The sequence below is a fragment of the Neolamprologus multifasciatus genome, chromosome 13 (genome assembly GCF_963576455.1).
Source record: "Neolamprologus multifasciatus chromosome 13, fNeoMul1.2, whole genome shotgun sequence".
Taxonomy (NCBI): Eukaryota; Metazoa; Chordata; class Actinopteri; order Cichliformes; family Cichlidae; genus Neolamprologus; species Neolamprologus multifasciatus.
In genome coordinates, this window is record NC_140451.1 from 21,483,811 (window position 1) to 21,502,835 (window position 19,025).

The window sequence follows — 19,025 nt, forward strand, 5'->3', positions numbered from 1 at the left end:
CTAAGAAATAAATGTTTTGAGCTACAGGGCATAGATTTTTCCTCATGTTACTCCGCCAGAGAGCCAGATGCATTGATGTTATTGCTTGACTACAGTGTGTTTGATCTGACCCCATTATTGGTCTGAGGAAATTTAGCTGAAAGCTTAGTTAGGACTAGGAGCAGAATAATTTAAATTAAAAACAAGAATAACATCAACAATTATGTAGCTTGGACTACTTTTTCATAAGTGGTTTGGGTAGTAAAGGTATTTTTACAGTGTGAGACAAATGTACTGAGTGAATGTTTACCTGCTTTATCATTGCATTCATTTTTTGTTGGAGAATCCTGCATTAATTTGAATATTTTAACATTACAGGTCCAAACTTGAAGTACTTAGAAGGACTTGAATAACCACACAATTTAAAAAGACAACAGAGCTGTTTCCAGCTGCTCCCTTATTCACAAGGGGTCACCGCAGCAGGTAGCTCCACATGTTTTTGATTTGACAGATTTTCACATCAGAAGGGATTTATGTTTCCTCCCATAGGAAACATGGGAGAATCTTTTGCTTGTTAGACGAATGTTAGGCGAATGTGTAAACCACTACACTATGGAGGCACTAAATATTAAAAGATATTGCAGGTGCTAATTAGCATTCAGGAACTGATCGAGGAGGATAGCAACTGTGCAATATTGAAGGCGTTCATTATTGACTGCATCATTTCTTGTACAGTGAAAATGTGTTTACATTCAGGTCTGCTAGTAAAAAAAATCAATGTAATCAACAACACCTAGAGTTATTTCTGGATAAGATGTGCTTTAGACACGGACTCAGTAATTTGCTTCTGTGCTGACTGTCAGTGTGGTCTTTGAAATGTAAAGAATTTTTTTACCGTAAGTGATCCATAGTGCACGTTTACTATTGCAGCCATGATGACAAAGGTGTCCTCCCCAGGTTATTTTGGAACAAAACCCAGCCAAAGATCACATTATGTACAAGCCTAATATCCCTTTTCAATAGAATATGCATCCATTTTCAGAAATGAAATATCTTTTAAGTTATGTTTTTGCGGACCTTCCTTGGAGTTAAAGGAAATGTTAGCAATGAATGAGAGTTCTCTCTGCGTGAGTGTATAGCCTTTAACAAATGTCATCTTTACGTGGTACACTACATAAAAAGGCAGCAAAAAGAGAGTTCATTTTATGAAAAAGTTCATTTTACGATAGCAAATTCAAATGCACGTTTGCAGACAATGGCCCCATGTTTTTTTTTTCCTTCTGTCTTTTTTTTTTAGTCTTTTATAAAAAATGGATTCCTTGGAAACTGCTGTCTAGGTGATTCAACCCACCATTAGATTAACAAATTTGATTCCTTTAGGTGGTCTGAGAAACCTGAAAGTGGGAAAAGTAAAAGAAAGCTGAACCTGTAGTTGAGGGCACGCTGGATGTAAACATTAATATCTGAGAGAAATATTGAAATGTTGGCACAGCAGGTCTGGAGTTCTCCTGATGTAGCTTGTAATTAAACTTTTAGAAGTTTTTCATGTCCACTTCACTCTGTAGTGACAGATGTCCAGGCGTCCTGGTGAGCATCCCCTCCTTAAAGTGATGTGTCTTTTTCTTTTTTTGTTGCTTAATTTAGACATCATCATGGTAATTTACAACTGGACAGAAGCTCTCAAGTAAGAGAATACCACATGATTTTTATACACCACCTAGATAAACGTTTGAAAGTGTTCTCAGAGAAAGTTTAAGCTAAGCTTGATCACTATTCTTTAGCTGGGTGAAGCAAACAATTTCAACACAGTGGGAGTCACGGTTTTGATCAGCTTTTCATCAGCCTCCAGCTGCAGAACCACAAACTGTGACACACACTTGTAATTATCAATTATATATGCTCACATTCAAACTGTTTCCCAGGATTTGAATAGTCTGTCTATCTATCTATCTATCTATCTATCTATCTATCTATCTATCTATCTATCTATCTATCTATCTATCTATCTATCTATCTATCTATCTATCTATCTATCTGCTTCTGGTATTATATATTTAATATACACATGAATACACTCAGAAAAGATACGCTCTATTTTTGGAAACTGGTTCATGACAACAGGCCCTCTAAATCAACGAAATACATCCACGGTTTGTCTATGACCTCTAGAATGACACATAAGCAGTTTGTTTTATCTGATACCTCTTTTGGCAAGACAATGTCATTTCACTTGACTTTCTTAGGAGGAGAGAGCATGTCTCTCACTCTCTTTTTGCTTTTATACAAATAAACACATTACCTATAACATGTTCAAGTATGGGATTCCTTGGGGGAAATTCCTCATCAGGGACATTTCCAGATTGTTTTAATAGGGTTATAATGAGAGGGACAAGAACAGGATGACATCAGTGTTTTGTCAGAGAATTTAATAGGAAATAAGTGTAAAAAAATGTAAATGATCTAAAATGATGTCAGGCTCATGTGTTGTGTTTTGTCTTATCAAGGATAGGATTAATACATGAAAAGAAATGCCGCACACGAGTTGCACATAACTAACACTGTTTTGGTTATTTGTTTTACAAAGTCTAATTTCTTTTCTTAAAAAAAGCTTGTTTGCTTGAGTTATAAATCTACTAGCAGTGCACAACTTGTATAACCTTATCTAAAGTTAATATATTCACTATGTAGAATGGCACTTGATGTTGATGGCTTTTTAATGACTTCCTGGGTAGCTTGATCTATAATAAGGTAATTTGTCTCATTTGTTAAAGTACAAAGTACAATATTTCCATTCATACCATGAGAAAACCTAAATATACTACATTACATCTATACTCTAGTAAACTACTCAAGTAAATCTATAGTTACATTCATTCTGCTCTGTGCTGTCAATGAGTGGTGTTGGGCACAGCAAAATTAACAGTACAGGGTGGGCCATTTATATGGATACACCGTAATAACATGGGAATGGTTGGTGATATTAAAGTCCTGTTTGTGGCACATTAGTATATGTGAGGGGACAAACTCCTCAAGATGCCTGTGCTGGCATTTCTCCTGTGGTGTTGCTATCAGTGTGTGAAGAGTGGGAGATAAGGGTTGCATTGACAATCCAACACAATGGGCAGCACATTGAACACATTTTATAAGTGGTCAGAAACTTGTAAATAACTCATGAAAGAATAAAGTTACATTGAAACCAAGCACACCATTGTTTTTCTTGTGACATTACCAATAAGTTTGATGTGTCACATGGCCCTCTTCCTATTGAAAAAACAAAAGTTGTATCCAAGATGGCCGACTTCTAAATGGCCACCATGGTCACCACCCATCTGGAGGAGTTTGCCCCCTCACATATACTAATGTGCCACAAACAGGACTTTAATATCACCAACCATTCCCATGTTATTACGGTGTATCCATATAAATGGCCCACCCTGTACTTTAGTCCAGTGGAATGGGTGGGGGGAATCAAATACTAGCTAGCAAGCTGGTTAACATGCTAAGCTACACAGCAGCAGGAACAGGCCTTCAGTAATTTCATGTCAGCTCAAATTAGAATGTCTCTTGGCCCCAAGATAACATATCTGGGCGTAATTGTCATAAATGATCTGTATTTGTGTATAATATTAGGATTTTAGCTGTTTATATTGCTGACCTCTCGGCTACCCGTAGGCTCTTAGGTATCCCGAGACTCCATTTCAAGAATCCTTTTTTAGATGCATTGTTTGGTGCAGAGAGACACATAGCTGTTTAGTGCTGCTTCCAGTCTGTATGCTAAACTAAACTAACAGACTGCTGGCTGTTTCTCTTCAGTGGGGATTACACCACGTTTGGTAGCAGCTTAGCTTTGGAAGCAACATGCTGGTCTCATGTTTCACCTTGCAGAGCAGGTGTCTTCTGGTACCACCTTCTCCTGACATTAATTAACCATGGTGAGACACATAAGAGAAAATGAGAAGGTCATTTTTGATGTTTAGCATACAGATATAAACTTCAGGGCACACATTACTAGCTCCAGGTGCTAGCCAGTAACCACTAATGAGGTCATCTCAACCTTTTCTTACTAGTCTAAAGGCCATGGCAAACTTAAAAACACTGAACTTTGCACAATAATAAGGTAGCAAGGAGGGGGTAGGAACTCCCACACAGTGCATCAGTGATTCATAAAGTGAACATTTTCATCCTGCAAAAGACCCCTTCTTATTTTCAGGAACGTCATTTTTGAGTCATACGAAGTAGCTGGAGAGAGACATTCTTCCAGACATCAATTATTAACCAAAGCTTATATCACAACCTCATAGATCAAAACGGAAAGCTTGTACGATACTAGAGGGCATCTCATATATTTAGTGCTGCCACAGAAACACAAACCTAAAACAAAAAGGTTAGGCGTTTGAAAATTTGACATGAGCTCACGAGTCTTTGTAATTTCCCTGACAGGTACATGATATGGCAGAGGAAGACTGTAGGGTATGTGAGTCTATCTTTGTACTTCTCTCTCAGAAGCTGAGGATTTTGCACCACCACAGAATAGGATTCCTGTAAAAAAAAAAATGAATATTTTATGACATTGCTACCAGGCTATGATTTCTAGCATAAGAGTAGATTTGCATTCTAAACTGCCTGTTGTGCAAAAAAATCCTACCTTGGATATGTCTTAATGTACCTGGAAGTCCAAAAAACATGTGATGTGGTGTTTTCTGCTGTTTCCCCTGAGGTTAAAAAGTACAAGACAGGTAAAAACATTTACTCAAGGTTAAAAGCCCACAATTCCCGGTCTCATTAGAGTCATGCTTATTACTGGGAAGGCTAGATTTCAGCTCATGTCCTGTTTTATTATGCTGCTAGTAGTGATGATAAAGCTTTTTCCCTGCTTGCTTCTAATCATGACAAGACACCGTTGGCACAGCAATTTTTATTGCATATTTCCAGCAAACAAAAAAATCCTTTTCTAGCTGTTTTTTTTTTTTTTTTCATAGCACCGAGTGAGCTTATCAGATATTTCTAGAAGCTTCCCATTGGAAGTCTCAGAGTCAAGGTAGTGGTACTGCTCTGCTTCAGGCACTGTTGCGAAACAAAGACATTAGAGGTGAAATGAATAATGTAGAGTCATTTCTCCGTAAGAAGTCTGGACACTTGCCCCAAGGGGCGCTGCGTCATTCTCTGCCCCTGTAACCTATATTAGTTGGAGTCAGTTTTAAAAGCCCATCGGGGAGCAGAACTTTCCCATACAACAGGCTTGCAATGTTGAAACATATTATTCATTTTTGTCCTTGCGCTCTGATTTATAAATGTGACACAGTGTTGTTTCAATGAATCATTTAAACTTTATTGTTAGAAATTTGTTATTTTATTTTTTTTAATAGATTTTGGTTGCTGTCCCAGTTATACAAAGTGCTCTGCAACAAAATCTGGGGAAGCAAGGCTCTGTGTATTCCTATGTGTTAGAAAGTCTAGACAAAAATAGCCTAGCTGTTTCTGCATTCCTTAACCTACTCCATCCTGATCCAAAGAACCTGTCACTCTCCACCTTGTGACACAAACTAAATGGAACCACCTCAGGTACTGGATGCTGATTTGCATTTTGTATCAGGTTCCTTGGTCCAGTGCCAGCACAAGCAGAAAAAGCTCAGCTCGCCAGATATGGAGGCCCTGATTGAAACTGTAGGCAGAGTCGAGCCTCTCTCTGTATGCTCTCTATATAGAGAGCTCATTAGTTGGAGAGACCTGTGTGCATTGTTCCAAGTCTGCAGAGTCAGCTAGAGAGCCACTCATCACTCCACACAGTCCAGACTCCTGCACATCTGGTCTGGCAGCTTCAGGGTGACCTGCACGCACTCACGAAAATACACACATGCACACGTAAATGTTGGCATAAAAATAAGCACAAACATACAGCAGCACACAAAGTACCCTGATACCCGAAAGCACATAATCTCCTGGCTGATCATGCATTCATTGTGGAGACGGGACTCTCAGGATGGAGCGCATTGAAATGCGAAAGATTACACACATTCTCCACTCAGTCACACACACACAGGACTCACACAAAAGCACTGTCCTGTTTTGCTTGTGATTTACTGGCCATTTTACACCTAGCTGAGGTAGCCACCTCCAGCGCTGACCCTGCACTGCAGCTCAGGGACACAGGTATAGCATTTTGCAGCACTTCCTCAAGAATTCCCCAAGCACAGAAGGCAGCTGAGCTGTCAATCTCCACTTATGAAGGTTTAATTTATCAGCTTGAAGGTCTAAAATGCACAGCTCCTTTCATATAACTCAGTCCCTTTACTCCCATTCCCAGTTCTCCAAGGTATAATGGAGTGGTCTGCACTGCAGCATAGTTTACCACACTCTAACTGCATCGCTGTGTACTTACATCTAAAATCTTTTGGCATCAAAAATCTGTAGGTGGATGACAGTATGATAAAGGTGATGCTCATAAATGGCATCAGAAGAAAGAGTAAGTGAAATAAATTGATTCTATTGTGAACATGCCAGTGTGCATTCTGTTGACAGACTTTTTTTTTTTATCTGACTACATCGTTTCCAAGACTCAATGAAATCTGAGTGGAGGAAGAAGTTGACTGAAGGAAAAAAGAAACAGTACAATATTACAAAGGGCCATATATCGATTCTCTGTATCAGCACAAAAGAAGTATACTTACTGGACTCAAGACCACTATTTCAAAAGACAAAATTAATCAATGGAGTTCATTGTAGCTTCTTTGAGATAATGGCACTCACAGAGACCTGTCATTTAAGATTAAAGGCACCAATAGAAATCGATACTTTTGAGTCTTTTTGTTTCCGATGCCACTGGTAAGATGCGATAGCGGATAGTGGCTCGCAGAGTCGCCAAGAAAGAACAATGAGTTCAGTTTCATGAGTCAGCCTCTGTAGGATACTGTCACTTTTCCCTCTATTTTCTTGGAGATTTGGGAAAACATAAATGATGGAATACAGCAAAACGACAGGATATTGTGATCACAGCTTCATCTGCACAATGTGAGAACAACAAGTGTCTTTAGATAGCCAACAATATGTCAGCATATGTATAGCCATCTCCACTTTACAACAATAAAAAGTAATAAAATCTGCAAAGCTTATAAGTAATGCATTATAGAACAAACTAATGACAACTTATTAAAGGAGTTACAGTAGAATCTTGTCTCTTTCTCAAAGCATACATGGAGCCAAATCTTAATATCCCTCACTGCTACTTTACACAGGAAGGCCTAAGCCAGGGGTAGGCAACGCCAGGCCTCGAGTGCCGGTGTCCTGCAGGTTTTAGATCTCACCCTGGGTCAACACACCTGAATCAAATGATTAGTTCATTACCAGCCCCCTGGAGAACTTCAAGACATGTTGAGGAGGTAATTTAGCCATTTGAATCAGCTGTGTTGGATCAAGGACACATCTAAAACCTGCAGGACACCAGCACGCGAAGCCTGGAGTTGCCTACCCCTGGCCTAAGCCTTCTGTCTTAATGCTATCTGAGGTCACATATTTAAAGTTTTAAGTTTAATGCCAGTGATATAAAATGTTTGACATTTAAAAATAAGCCTCTTTGCTAAGAATCATACGAGACTATTTCCATCTTTATATCTCTGTGTTAGCTAAAACTGAACTTCCAGCAATGATGTACCCATCTGCACCTCTAATGTTATAGCTTGAGTTTTAAATCCATGAAAAACCATCTTGTTTGTCTAGATTTTGCTTTTGTGCGTTTTCTGATAGGATTAGTCAAACCGTTGGCTTTACTGTACAGACAGATTCACACACTCTGAGACCAGCTAGTAACCCTTTTGTCAACTATAGATGTTTAGTGCAAAGCGAAAGTTTCTGAACAGTTGGCGAGTGGTTACCAGAGGTGAAATGGGTCACAAAGTTGGTACTGCACTGAAAACCTCCTGACTGCTTTGGTCACAAGCAGGTTGCAGGAGTCATCCGTTGTTTGCATGTAAAATGTCAACTTGCCTGCAAACACTGAAACGTAAAAAGTGGAACTCAAACAAGAAACTGATACTGTCGGCCTTCAAAATAAAAGTTGCACATTTGCATTTGTCTGCTTTTTTTGACCACATACACTTATTCACAGAGACAATGTACATTACAATGCACCACATGTGAATGTGCCCCAGGCAGCTGAGTTCTAGCAGATTTCAAATAAGTGTAATAGGATGACTGCTCGGCCATGCGTCTACAGCTGTCCGTGTCCATAATGGAGAAATATCTCTGTTTCTGGTTTGTCAGGTTTCCAGTCAGTACTTGCTCAGCCAGTGATTGCAGATTGCGAGTGATTGCAGACAACTTGGCATCTTCCACGTAAACTACAGGCGAATGCAGCAATCTGCTAGAGAGCAGAGCAGTCTAAAAGAGGTTTTTTTGTGCAGCACCCTCTTCGTAGCAGCCATCAATCACTCATGAAGTGATGGGGGAATACACATATTTACCTAGCAATCACATGTTGCCAGTGGTTTGCAAGCTGATTTATATTTCCTTGTCTTTTAAGGTGTTCCAGTCATAGAAGGTATGTAAACAAAGGACATTGCCTCTGAGTCTGAAAGAGTGAAGTTTCTCAATCATTCTGCTAATAGCCAGCAGGGGGCAGCTGCTCTGGTTGCTTAAAAACTGATTGAACTGAAACCTATGCCCAAACAAGCTTGCTGCTCACTTAGTCTAACCTCAGTAAACACTTTCCTGTTGGTTTTATATTTGAAATGGAAGGTTTTGGGATTGTTTAATAAAGCAAACTGTTCTTTTTATTAGGATATAGTTTCATGTAGTGTGACTGTGATTCACAACTTGCTCTTTTGTGTTTTTAGGGCAGAACAAGAAAAATCTGTAAAAGAAGAAACAAAAACAGGGTGGTAATAGCTAAAGGCTTCAGAAAGGCATATATAAGCCAATGCATAACATCACAATGGCTACATCCATCTTTCCTATATAGTCTACAGCAGTAGCATCATTTATTTCCCAAGAATCTCAATGGAAATGAAGACATACAGCTACTTCTCACAGACGCTCTCTCAGTGTGAAAAAAATTAGTTATGAGGTGAGGAAAAATGAGGTGGCTAGAGCTTCTGTTTTGTTTGAGAGATAACTATGAGGAGCATAGTTCTAGTGAAGAGACTCCATAATGCAAGTTTGCAAGCTTTGTGAAAACAAATTTATTCCATTTTTCACCCACACGTTGCTCATTGTATCCTGCCAGATAAAAAATAGAGCCTTCCAGGAAACATCAGCACATATCTCACATTTCTTTTCTGAGTTTTCACATTGCAAACTTCCTTCCTGCTTTTCGCTAAGCTGTTCAGGTCTCCCACAAGCTTACAATAGGCAGGTGTGACTCGCGACTGGTCTACATTATCTGGCAGCAGACAGCAATTTCAGGAGGGATGCTTAAGCAGCTTGGACAGATGTGCTGTATGGATTAGACCACCTTTGATCCGAGCGTGTCCAATCAATCATCATGATACTTTGCTTTATATAGTCTTCTGAATTATTATCAAGCTTAATATTATCTTTGTTAGACACTCACAGTGACTTCAGTTAAGCTGTAACAACTGTAAATTGTATTCCCTGGCTGTCACAACACCTCTTCAGAAACGTGCTAATTGGGAAGACTCAGCTTATTCTCAGTACTCAAAGAAAAAGAAAAAAGAAAGATAAAGAAACGGAAAGTGTGAGACTCTTGACGTCCCATGCTCGGCTGTCATAGCGCAGCGTACCGCTGCTCCTCTGAGAATTGCTTCTGTGAAAAGCACACACAAAGGCTTGCAAACTCCTCAGTCGAGTTTTATCGTAGGTGTGAGGGAAGAGACAGTAATCAGGGCCATCAGAAGTGCATTCGCGAACCTCGTGTAGGTTCACATTAATTTGTTTGAGCAGTTTTAGGGTGACGTCAATGGAGTATTTTTGGAAGTCTCAGTTTTGGCTGTTAGGGTGATAACACCGATGCTTTATTTAACTCCATGACTTCATCATTATTTGTTGTGAAAAGACTGAAATAAGAAACATGTCACAAATGAGGTACAAGCGTCTCACATGGGAGACTATCAGAGTTCAGTGGCTGCTCAGAACATTTTTGATGTGACAGCATTGGAAATATTGCTGGCATCAAAGCTCCAAATTTTGGGGCAAACTCTTCCTAACGATGAATTCCAGCATTATGTTTTCATAATTCTCTTCAGCTTCATACAGCATTTGCGGACAGTGGGGGGACAAAAAGCACGTGATTTTAAAAACAAAGTGCATCTCCTCATAACAAATTCATAAACATGCATCTGTTTCAATTTACTCCCTAATTCCAGGAGCTCTAATCTGATCTTTAATCCAGTTGCATGTCCTCAGAGACCTGTTAGCAGCGGGTTTTTATAAAAGAAAGTACTGCAGAGTGTGACTTTAAAGAAGCCACTTGCCCCTGCAGTGAAAACACTACTATTTTTTTTCCCCTTTTGCAAGAAATGTACTTTGTTGGAGGGGAGAAAAAGTTAGCATTTCATAACTTAGCTTGTATCTAATAAAGCAAGAATGAAAACCAAAAGAAAAGCCAGACCGATATGGTTGCTGGAGAACTGCCAGTCTTTCTCTTATGTTTTATGAATGGGGTTAGAAGGTCTGGAAGGGGACATACCCTCAGAATGCACCAAGAAATATCCCCATTTTTTGGACACGGAGCGAATGTTTTAAAACTTTTAATGTGAAATGAAATAATTGAAGACAACATGTCTGAACTCTCCACGCTGAAAGGAGCTGAAACTTTTATGAGCGCCATCCAGTTTTTTTGAAGCCTGACGTAGGAAGCTGAGCCTTCTCTGTGGCACACTTTTCAGACTTTATGAATAAAATATGACATTCACATGGGTGTGCTTAAGCAACAAAAAGAAACACTCTCTGGGTTGTTCTACAATGATTTCAAGAAGATCTTTTGTGAGGGGGGTGGGGGGCGGTGAGAGGCACAAACAAACCCACTGTCACTTTCAAAGTATGTAGCCTTTTGATGATCAAAGCATCTGCGAGCATATTACCCTCATGTAAAGAAATGAATAAAAAGTGAAGATTTATATGGTTCTTGTGCTTTTGCATATTAGAGCCAGAGCAGTGGTTTAAGAAGACTTGATTCACTTGTTAGATTCGAGGCATGTGGTGATTTATAAGACATGAATTATGCTCATAGATATTTCGGTCATAGCGGCCTTCAGAAATTATAATAATTGCATGACTAGCATGAGGCTAACTGAGTGCTGCTTAAGGACCAGTTTTTGTAAACTATGATTAAGATTAAATCCTGCTATCACAATCAAAGTTGGCATGGTAAAACACTAAATGATAAACATCAGCACTACTGCGCCTAACAGCAGCCTCACAGATCCATTAGCTCTAACGTATTATTCAAATGAAGGGACAATAGGTACACCCTGCTGAAACTGCTTGTCAGATAGTACCTCCCCTTTCCCTCCCTCTCTTTTTGAGACTTGCGGCGACCCAACATTCAGACCCGCTTCACGCAGTGATTAGTCAGCTGTGCAGAGGTGGAAAAAGAGCCAGGTTTTGATCGCTATTCTCATCCGGAGACACAATTACTCCTGTCACTTTTTATGTGAACAACGGAGTCTGATGCGATCAATCGGACCAGGAAGAGAGTGTGTATGAGAGGATCTATTTAACCAATATCACATCTGCACTGCATCAGCTGGGGGGTTTTCACTCCTTCTTTTAAACGGGCACCAGTTAAACATCATCTCACAGAAGCTACTACTGCACCAGGCCTTAGTCTTGTTATGGACACATGACTGTTAAACACGATTGATTGAAAACCATCATTTTCGCTAACCTCAACTGAAGTACTTTTGTTGCGTAAACCCACATGCAAGCCATGTGCTGTGTTTGTGATCTGCTTTATCAGCCCGCACGGCCACCACCCTGAGAGGAAGCTTTAACTGTTGTGTCTAAACATGACTCAAATGCAGCGTGAACCGTTCTTAAAAACATATTTTAACCAAACGAAGTGGCTATATGTATAAATTTAATTCTAGGAACCCTGCTTTTACAGACTTTTAGACTATGCTGAGTCCATGTAACATACGATTGTATCCACATAAGTTCATTGTTGAGGGCATTATCGTACATACCTCCACTGACCTTTTTCCCCCCACCTTTTCACCCAGTAGAGCTGTGTGGTGTTTGAGTACCACTGGGGATCCTGCAGAATATCTGTCAATTTTTGATTGCCTCTGAGGAGCAGGGAGGAGACGTGCCTCGTTAAAAATGAATGTATCAGAGGAGAAAAATCGATGGTTACAACAATGGAATATATTTAGTGGAGACCCCACTATGACATCAGGGACATCTCAGTCTGCAATGATATGATGAACTCATTAAAATGATTGAAGCTGGTCTTCAAAGAGCTACCTTTCAAATCCCTGATCAGCAGGCTAACATGAATCAGAGCCAAGATACTGAAATCATGACCTTAATTCTTTCATTTAACAGTGTTCTTCTTTGATAACAGCAATGCTGAGCAGCAGCACCTGACATGGCTCCCAACCCTTGGTTATATTTCATGAACCTAAAGGACTTTAATTTAATCTGTTACATTAATTATGGTGAATTATAGGTTAACAAATATATCGTCTGGTTCTTGTAGGGTCTTTTTTCTTTTTCACTTTTCCTTTTTCTGGAGAGCTCCGAGCACGGAATGGCAAGGTGGAAGGCAAGCAGAGAGGCGAGGTAAATATAAAGTTTAATTCATTTCTGCAGCACCTTTCTAAGGATAGTCAATAAAAAAGCAAGAGACACACTGCACACAGTGATGCACACAATGTCAATGAAAGTCCAGCCGGTACAAGCAGGGTTTCAAATGTCGATTAAAAAGTATTTACCCCGCTGACCAGCCCAATATCAATCGGAAAACTTGCTCAAGGTCTGAAACTTTCCCTTCTTTAAACCTGAACTTTAACCGCCTGCAGTATTTCTCATATCACAAATGAGGAAAAGAATCCAAGCAAGTGCTAAGTGGTTTGAAGGTATGGAAATGAGCAAATGTAAGAAAAGTTCATTTGTGTGGCACCTTTTGCTACAACCCAAGTGACATTTTGTTTTTAAAAAGAGGAAAACAGGGCTGAAAGCAGCGGCAAAAGAAAAGTAATTTGAAAATGGAGAGTTGGAGTGAGGCTCAGGCTTTCTGGAAGTTTATCCCAGTCTCACATATGTGCTTCACAGAAACTAAACTCAACTTCATGTTTTCTTTTCACTCTGGGAACTGTCAGCAGACCTGGATGGTGCATAAAATATCAGCAGACCCAAAACTTATTTTGGCTCTAAACCATTTAGTGCTTTACAAAACCAGTAGCACTGTTTGAAAAATCAATTCACAGGAAGTCAGTACAAAGGAGCGAGAAGAGGAGTTAGAGTAAGTATTGCACTTGTCTTTTAAGACTCCAGCAGCAGCGTTTTGAACAAGCTGCAGCTGTGTGATCGACTTGTTTTTGAAAGACCTGTGGCAAAGCTATCCGACTTACAGCTTGTAGTTTTTGTTGAATGCAACTGTACACCGAGCGTCCCTAATTTGATAGTAGAATAAGCAGCAGATTTGTAGACATTCTCTTAAGTATAACAGTATAGCTGACAAATATCCACGACACACAGCAGTGCATACAGCCGGGACAGAATTTCATTACAAGCTGAAATGATGGAAAACAATTTTAAAAGTGTATTTTCTTCAAATACAATATCTGAAACACCGACACGCACAAAAAGACTGGTAATGTGCCGCAAGGCAGATAGGTGTTGTTAAAAGATGATTGAGCTTTGTGTGATAATGCACCTCAAACATCTATTCACAGTTGATTTAAATAGATTCTCTGTGTTTGGGGGGGGAAAAGTACCTCACGATATATTTTGCCACAGTAAAAATAACCTCATGTCCACTTCTTTATATTGTTTGAAAAGGCAGTTCTTTCACCTCAGCAGCTGCTTTGTGAATGAAAATCTCCAGAATATTGCTATTGAATGGTTTCGCACCAGGTTTAACAAACCTTTCAAAAGTTGGGGGGAAAAAAATCAAATTAAGCATGTTCTATATTTTCCACTTGAGTGTGAATACTGCGCAGCCAGAGATGAATTGTATCTGCAAATCTGAACTGTCAGTTAAGCCCGGTTTTTGCTGCATTCTGCAATGATGGGCCTATTCTCTGCTCGAAAAAGTATACGACTCTCTCTTCCTCCTTTCATCATTAAAGTTTCATAAGCAATAACAGCACACTAGACAGTCAGTCAGCGGATCAAAAATTTCACTTTCCTACTGAAATATCTTTATTCAGTGAACATGATGGATTGGCACGCACTATTTTCTTAATTTAATTTAGTCTGGTAAATTTTCCTCTAAAGGCACAATTTGATTCACGTTTTTAGTTTTTAATTAAATGTCAAATGTTGAATGGATCGGTCCTGAAATTTGGCAGATATTCATGAATCCCGCTGAGTAAATTCTAAGTGTTAGTGGTAATTAAATGTTTGCACAAGTGCACGTGAAATTCAAATGAGAAACTTGGTGTAACTGTGTTGTGACCTAACGTGTTGGTTGCATTTACCTCAAAGAACCTCATAGAAAACTCTCAATAAGTGCCAGAACGAGGGGTGGCGAAGCTAAAATTAAGGTTAGACAAGCTTTATGTGCCTATGCTCCCTCACGAAATCCAAACCAGATGCTCTTCCAGTAATATTATTTCCTCTAGCACTGTTAAAAGCTTGAAGTATTCAATAACAATTAGATCAAGGGCCACGCTGGGATCAAGTTTAGGCGCAAATCACACGCACTGTGATTAGCTGGATGGTCTGAACTCCATCTTCAAGGACTTTGGAGAGAAAATAAGCAATTGCAGAGAGAAATGCGCTCGTGTCATTGCTTTTGCAAGAACTTTAATCTAATCTAAGAAGAATGGATGTGTTTATTTGAATCTTAGGAGAACTTTGTGCTCCAAAGAAGTCTAAAATATTCTTTTTTTTTTCTCCCTGTCAGTCGAAACTCATCAAAAAGTATTTTTTTGATCTCTTAGATCTAAATCCAGATGACCGGGTTTGTTATATGAATAACACAGCATGGAATTTAAGATCACAAATACTTTTGTTCCTTTGAAAAAGCCCATGAAGATCAAACAAATTATCGAGCTCTCTGGGGATAGCGAAAAGGTAACAAACGATGCTGTCTGTGAGGGGAAAACCGGCTTTTCGCGTCCTAACATTAAATTTCTTTTTGACATTGTTTTACATTAGAAAGTTCTTGTACCACTCTTACAGCAAACTTATATAACATATCCGAGCATTACAGCTCTCAGTGGACTCATCATCCACATCATCATCGCAGTCATTAAAAAGTCAGTGAAAGTAACTTTTAATGACATGTTCCCCTGTTATTCTACAAGAAATAACCAGAAATAATTATGTTTTAAAAGCAAATGGTAGAAACTGACCTAGAAAATAGGCAAAGTTTTTCAGCAAGTGCTCTCAAATCAACTCTCGCATCACCTGCGCTAACAAGGTTATGTCTTTGCCTCTTCTTATTACCATTATCATGTTCTGTCTGATATCTTAAAAGATATGAATGGATATACGTGATATTAGTTGGGGAGGTGAGCATTGAGCCAAAGAACAATTGATTACATCTTGGGAGTGCTCCAGGTCTGGGATTTCCATCATTAGACAGTTATTATTTTTAATCCATAACTATGCGTTTAAGGTAGATAGAGGATTGATTCCAAATTCAGAGGGTGTCAGGGTCAAAGAACCAATTTATAAACAATGTGATAGTACCGATGTCTTTAGCAGGCAGGTTTTGGCTTAGCTTCAGTCTTAAGTATTATTGTGCTAAATCTGATGTTTCTGCAAACCTGGGCTTCAGCCAGGTTTAGAGAACCGCAGGACAAGAAAATGATGATCACAGGAGGGGATATGCTTTTAATGCTTTTCATTTTAATGAAGTTTGCTTTCCTTTCTTTACCTCTGTCTCCTTATTCTTTGCAGAAGTAGTAATTGCCTTACAGGGATTCTGAGGCAGCGCGGTATTCAGTGAGACGTTGTCTTAGATATCCATCCATGCCTCTGTTCCTGGGGTAATTAAGGTTTGGAGTCACCTAAGGAGATATTGTGGCTCCTCAAACTAGCTAGCACGGGCAATCTGTGTCACAGCATGGGGAGTAATATATGCATGAGAATATGTGTGTGTGTGTGTGCATGTGTTGTGAAGGTAAGGCCTTCTATTAAATGAGGGGAATTTGAGGGCAGCTCCTGATGTGAAGTGGGTGATAAAATGAAGAGCCATTTTTACAAAGTTCAACGACAGGCTAAACCTGGAAGGCTAGACTGAGGTAAAGCGCCTCATTTCCCTTTGAGTGAGTCTGTTTGTGTCCTTTGCTATTGTTTGGCATGACTGAGACATAATTGTTTAACGAATGGAAACAGCACTGTCTTTATTATGGTGCTGTGGAAGGAAACAACTCTATATACTGAATAGCTTATAGACTACTTTGGGTCACTTTAGTGGATCCCCCACTATTATATAAATATTGATGTAATAAGCCTACCCATTGTCAAGCAAATTACCTGAATACAAACGTAATGAATCCCATTACACAAGTGACTGAAGGAGATTTTTGTTTTCCCAAATAATTCAGGATAATCATGAAAGAAGCAGCAAAAAAAAAAAGAGGCTGAGCATTGTGCCACCAGTTATGATATATCAATAAAGAATAAAATCCATCTATGATTAAGGAAGCAGCGCATCCCCAGTTGGCTCCATCACAGCCACAGCAACAGTTAATTGCTTTGTGCCTGAGACAGCTTCTTCAAGTACTTGGGAATCTGGTCTGACAGCACCCTGTCCTTCTTCCAACATAAAGTGAAGCCCCAGCTGGGGCTTTGCCTTTTAGATCAGAGCTATTCTTCTTTGCCTCCGCGGTGAGCCAGGCAGGCACTGAGCTCTGGTTAGGAGGTGCAGAGAGCCAAGATCGGTCCACCCAATCGATACGGGGGAGTGTGCTTAACATTTTTATCCCGTCTGCATTTCCGTCGAAGGAGCTGTTGATGTAAATTACCAAAGCAAACTTTGTGGCGAGCGCTCGACTCGACTAGAGCGTAGAATGGCACGCTGCAAAGATTCTTGAATACAAAGACCCATAACTCTGTAGCCCCAAGAGACAAGCTTTGATTTATTTCCAAACTGTTGGGCTCTGTGATAAGTAACAGCAGCTGAGTCAAAAACTGGTGGTGCACGCTCATGTTGGTGCCAAACTGAAAGCTCAGGAAACAACCAGAACTCTCATCTTTGATGTTTTCGTTTTCTCTTGACACCAAACAGCTCATTTGTCCCAGACTTTTCCTGCCACTGCCATCAGATGATCATCCACTCACTGCTAGATCAAGGCTTTTCAAAGTGTGTGTGTGAATGGGTACATATTTTGAGGTGATGCCAAGCTTTCTGATACCAGTGTTTCTGAAAAGTCAGAGTTACGGTACAAATGTTTTCCTCTGTAAAGAATTTCCTAAAAAATACTGTCTTGCACTCGTCTGTTAACTCCTCCTTCCTTTCTTTTGTTTTAGTAATGCAGCACTGTGCATTTTGCCAGTAATAATACCTCAGTGCAGCATTATTCAGAAAAATCTCCTTTCCATTTAAAGCTTTGGGATTCAGCTTTATAACAGTCTGTTAACTAGAAACTGATTTAAACTTAAGCCACTTTTAACATTTCTTTCAGGAACGTCAGTGTCTGTGGGAGATGAAAACTATCTGGTTTTGTTTTTGCCATTCAGTCAGCGTACCTGACATGTGCAAGTATATCTCCATAATTTTCTGTTCTAGTTCATTTTTGTGATCATGTCACCACTTTTTTCTATGACCTGAAGACGATCCTTCAAATACTGAAGTCATGTTTACGCTGAAATACTCATGAATGTGATATTGAGTGAAAGGTTGCTTCAGAAAAAGCTTCTAGGAAAACAATTTAATGCCCTTTTGCTACTGATGTAGTGCCTTTAAAAAAAATTTCCAGCTACCTTTTTTATCAGCTAAATAACCACAGTAATCACCTATTTTTATACACACACACACACACACAGACACACACACATATATATATATTCTTTTTAAATCGGTTGCAACTTCTCGAGCAACCTCACAACACAAACACTGTTCTACAAACATCAAGGTGTTTCACCCAAATCTGAAGCACAAATCTCAGAGCCTAGAGCTACCAGCTACAGAGTGATGTTTTATTTTCTTCCACCGCTTTCAGTTTCTTGTTTTCTTGATTTTCCAGATAGCTGGTTTAACATGTACCAAAAAAGAGCACGAGAGAGAGAAATACACCGTGTGTCACTAGAAGAGTGGAGGAGAGGGGACGTATATTACTGTCATTATGTTTGCCAAGTCTTCACTAGATGGCAGTGTAGTGTAGTGATATTGCTTGACAAGTTTTATCACACATGGAATCATTTTAGAAACTTTCTAGGGCCTCCTTTCTCCCTTTTCCTTAGTCTCTCTGTTTCAGTGTCTCCATGAGTGTGTCTGTGCAGGTAGGATAGAAAATCAATAACTCCTCTGAAGGAACTTTCTGAGCCGCACAATATAGATGTTTATTTTAATAACTTGCTTACTTCATCCGACTGCGACCTTTGACCTCCCTCCGTGCACTCTTTGACTGGGGCCGTCCTGTGGGTGTGGCTCTGCGATTGCAGAAAGCTCAGGAAATTAATGTTTTATCAGCCTGCGCAAAGACAACAACAGCAGCGTAGTGGGTGGGAAAGAGAAACGTCTAAATTTAACTCATCAGCTGATGCCAAGCCAAATACAATAAAAAGCGGGCAGTTTCCTCTTGGTTTCTCTTCCAAAACATCTGGAATTTCATTGGGGCAGATCATATCAATGTTTGGTGGGAGTGTAAAAGTTATAAATGGCATGTTATTGCTATCACAGCAGAGGCTTGTTGACATTCTAGAAAATGGGTTTTTGCACGTGAAGTTAAAATATTTCACGCTCCTTGTGCTTC